The sequence below is a fragment of the Nicotiana tabacum genome, chromosome 5, assembly GCF_000715075.1.
Source record: "Nicotiana tabacum cultivar K326 chromosome 5, ASM71507v2, whole genome shotgun sequence".
In the NCBI taxonomy this organism is placed as follows: domain Eukaryota; kingdom Viridiplantae; phylum Streptophyta; class Magnoliopsida; order Solanales; family Solanaceae; genus Nicotiana; species Nicotiana tabacum.
The window spans coordinates 148,110,441-148,114,838 of NC_134084.1; positions in this window are offsets into that span (position 1 = coordinate 148,110,441).

Consider the following 4,398-nt stretch of genomic DNA (forward strand, 5'->3'; position numbering starts at 1 on the left):
CCCAAAATCGACCCAACAAGGAATTGGGGTAGACCCACGAGAAATGGTAGTCCCAATTAACGGGTTAAACCTCGAGAGAGTAACCACCCTACTTGAACCCAAGTTGCTTGGTCTAATTGGCCTACCCAATTGGTCTCGAGAGAGTCAATTAGGCAAATTTGCTCTCCCTACCGAGAGGTGTGAGAGTGGGTACAATTGTGCAACAGTTATAACATTGATCCCAAATATGTCAATCTATTATTAGTAGTCTCTACCCGTTAGTTAACCACCTAGGTGATGCCACGACCCTAGTGCCTTTCGCTATATTAATCACAACTTAGAACATATCCCTTTAGCATAAATTAGTTTAAACTTGTAGTTGATAATAGTAGTTATTAAACAAAAACCCCAAAAAATGTTAGAAGTACAATTAGGATCAAACACGCATTCCTAGTTTGAACAAATTCGCAACTCCATTCCAAGCTCCCTGTGGAAATTAACCCTGATACCACTATTTGGGTAAAAGTCTTAGCGCCCGCTCTTCCTACCGTTGTGTGAGGTTGAGTTTGCTGCGACCATGAAGTCCCTGACTTTTTAGCCGTTTGCATGAAGTGTTTTGGCGTAGTCGAATGTAGGGTAATTCGAGTGAGGTCGAATGTAAAGTGATTCGAGAGAGGTCGAATGTAAAGTGATTCGAGCGAGGTCGAATGTAGAGTGATTCGAACGAGGTCGAATGTAGAGTGATTCGAGCGAGGCTGAATGTAAAGTGTTCGAGCAAGGTCGAATGTAAAGTGATTTGAGCGAGGTCGAATGTAAAGTAATTCTAGCGAGGTCGAATGTAAAGTAATTCGAGCAAGGTCGAATGTAAAGTAATTCGAGCGAGGTCGAATGTAAAATGTAAAACGACTTGGTGGAGTTGTGCAAAGATGTTACTTTATTTCATTCATTGGAGAATATTACATGTTTCTATTTGTTCCATACACATATTGGAGAAGTTCCAGTGTACCTAGTCTCTTCATCGTTTGGCCTGGAGAAGGAGTCGATAGGTGGGGAGATGAATCGTATTTGAACTTCAAGATGTTCCCTTCGTTGTCTCATTAAAAACCTCCCCGAGAAAACCAAATTGGGACAAAACCAGGGTGAGGGAAAAAGAGTACGACTTGGAGGGAGTCCGTTTTCTGAAGTTGAAGTATTTGAGGTGGGCGACGTTCCAATTGTTTTATAGTAGCTTTCCCTCCATTGTTTCTAGTTGGAATGATCCTTTGTTTGCTGCTACCGTGATTTTGTATGGCCCATCCTAATTTGTTCCTAGTTTTCCTTCTCTTGAGTCTTTGTTTGCCTGTGTTTTGGCCTTGAGTACATAGTCTCCGACTTTTAGTGGCCATATTTTAGCCTTTTTGTTGTAGTACCGTTCTGCTTGCTATTTTTGGGCTATCATTCTTATGTAGGCCATGTCTCTTCGCTTCTCTGCTTCGTCGAGGTCTTGTTTCCTATTTTCGTCATTGCTTGGTCCGCTTTCATTTGAGTATCTCAAACTAGGCTCCCCGACCTAGACTGGTATCATGACGTCAGTCCCATAGACTAGTGAGTATGGCATTTCTCCTGTGCTTATTTTTGGCGTGGTGCGGTATGCCCATAGTCCATTTGCGTCCTCAAGATTTTTCTTCAAGATATTTAGTATTGTTTTGTTAGAGGATTCGGCCTGGCCGTTACCGGCATGGTGATATGGCGTGGAGAGTATTCGCTTTATGTGCCACTTCTCGAAGAATTCAGCGGTTTCTTTTCGATGAATTGGGGACCGTTGTCACAACTGATTTCTTTGAAGATGTCGAAGCGGCATATTATGTTTCTCAATATGAATGTGATAACTTCCTATTCACATATTTGGGCGAACGCACCTGCTTCTACCCACTTGAAAAAATAGTTAGTTAAAACTAAGCTGGAAGTGGTCCGACGATGTCCATTCCCCATTTGATGAATGGCCATGATGATGTAACCGAGTGGAGGTGCTTGCCTGCTTGGTGTATCATTGGAGCGTATTTCTGACACTGCTCACACTTTTTGACGTAGTCGGCGACTTCCTTCTTCATTGTGGGCCAATATTAACCCGCTCGAATGAGGCATCTGACGAGGGCTCAGTGCCGATATGGGCACCATAGTGGCCTTCGTGTACCTCCTCGAGGATGCATCTTGTTTGGTTTAGCCCTAGGCATTTTGCCAAGGGGCCTCTAAATGTTCTTTTGTATAGGTCGTGGTTAATGATACTGTACCTGGCCGCCTGTATTCGTATGAGTCCCAGTCCATATTCTGACACGTTGGATGCGCCATCGGTTTATAGGACCCATAGGTCGGGTAGCCCGGGAGAGGTATGAGAAGTTTCATGCTCGACCTCGGGCATTATTTTGGCACTGAAATCGGCGACGAAGTTGGTGAGTACCTACGATTTTATCGCTGTAAGCGGCTGATATGTTATATTATGCTCACTAAATTTTATGGCCCACTTGGCGAGTCTCCCCGACAATTCGGGTTTATGTAGGATGCTCCATAGGGGAAGGTCGTCACCACCGATATGGGATGGCATTGAAAATAGGGTCTAAGCTTTCGTGAAGCTATAACCAATGCCAAGGCCAATTTTTCGAGGTGGGGGTACCTCATTTCAGCGGGTTTTGCTAATGTAATAGATTGGAGATTGCGTACCTTTGTTTTCGCGGACCAATACTGCGCTTACCGTGACCTCTGATACGGCCAAGTATATTAGAAGACGCTCGTCAGGTTCTGCTTTGGCGAGTAGCAGGGGCGAGGACAAGTATGCCTTTAGTTCTCTTAAGGCCTCGATGCATTCTGAATTCCACTAGAGCCCGTTGTTCTTTTTGAGCACGTTCAAGAATTTGTGGCATCTGTCGGAGGATCGTGAGATGAACCTCAATAGGGCGGCTATACGGCCCGTCAATTTTTGAAATTATTTCTTGCTGGTTAACACTTTAGGTATTCCTTCAATGGCTTTGATTTGAATGGGGTTGACCTTGATGCCTCTTTATGACACCAGGAAGCCGAGGAACTTGCCCGAAGTTACGCCGAAGCCACATTTTTTGGGGTTCAACTTCATACCGTACTACCTTAGTATACCGAAGGCCTCTTTCAGGTGGTCGATGTGAACCTCCTTATTTTTTGATTTGACCAACATGTCGTCGATGTAAACTTCCATTGTTTTGCCGAGTTGGTCCTTGAACATCTTGGTGACCAACCTTTGATAAGTTTTCCCTGTGTTCTTCAACCCGAATGGCATGACTCTATAACAGTACGTTCCTTGATGGGTGATGAAAGTAGTCTTTTCCTGGTCCTCCTCCTCCATAAGGATTTGGTTGTAACCAAAGTAGGCATCCAAGAAGCTCAACAACTCGTGCCCTGCTATTGCGTCGATGAGCTAATCAATATGAGGTAACAGAAAAGAGTCTTTTGGGCAGGCCTTGTTTAGGTCCATAAAATCCACGAACATCCGCCCCTTCACATTTTTTTTTTCACCATGACTACATTGGCGACCCATTTAGGGATATTTTGATTCTCGGATGGAACCGTTAGTGAGTAGGTTATCCACCTCATCACAGATGACCTCATTGATTGCGGCATTGAATTTTTTTCTTACTTGCCATATTGGGGGGTTATAGTGGATCGACGTTCAATTTGTATGTGGCAAAGTCTTTTGGGATACCTGGCATATCTGCATAGGAGAAAGCGAACAAATCAGCATTGTCAATTAAAAATTTATGAAATTTACCTGGTTCTGAGAGTTATGGCCGATGTAAGCCTTTTTTCTATTGCCGCTATTGTCCAGTTGGATAGTATCGAGGTCTTCTACCATTAACCTTGCGGCTTCCACGATGTCGGGGTCCCTGATGATATCTTTTTGTACGTCGAGTTCGGCCCCTGACTTTGGTGATTACTACACTTCTAAGTTTGTTCCCTTTAACTGTTGAGTGTATGTACAATCTTAAGCGATGTAATAGTATTCTTGGGTTGTGCGTTGTTCGCCTCGGATGTCGAATATCCCCTATGGAGTAGGAAACTTGATTACTTGATACAAGGCTGGACGGGATGGCCCTCATGGCGTGTATCCTTGGTTGCCCTATGATGGCATTGTTAGTTATGTCGTGGTTCATGAAATGGAACGTCGTCTCTAGGGTGATGCCCCCAGCCATAACGGGTAGCGTTATCTCCCCTGAGGTTTGCTCAACTGCATTGTTAAAACTTGTTAGTGTTATGCAACCTGGTACTATCTTGTCCTCGAGTCTCATTTGCGTGATAACTCGAGGGTATATAATACACGTGCCACTTCCGTCATCTACCATTATTCTTTTTACGTCAGTATCCGAAATACATAAAGTAATGACAAGAGCATCGAAGTGAGGAAAAATGAAATCG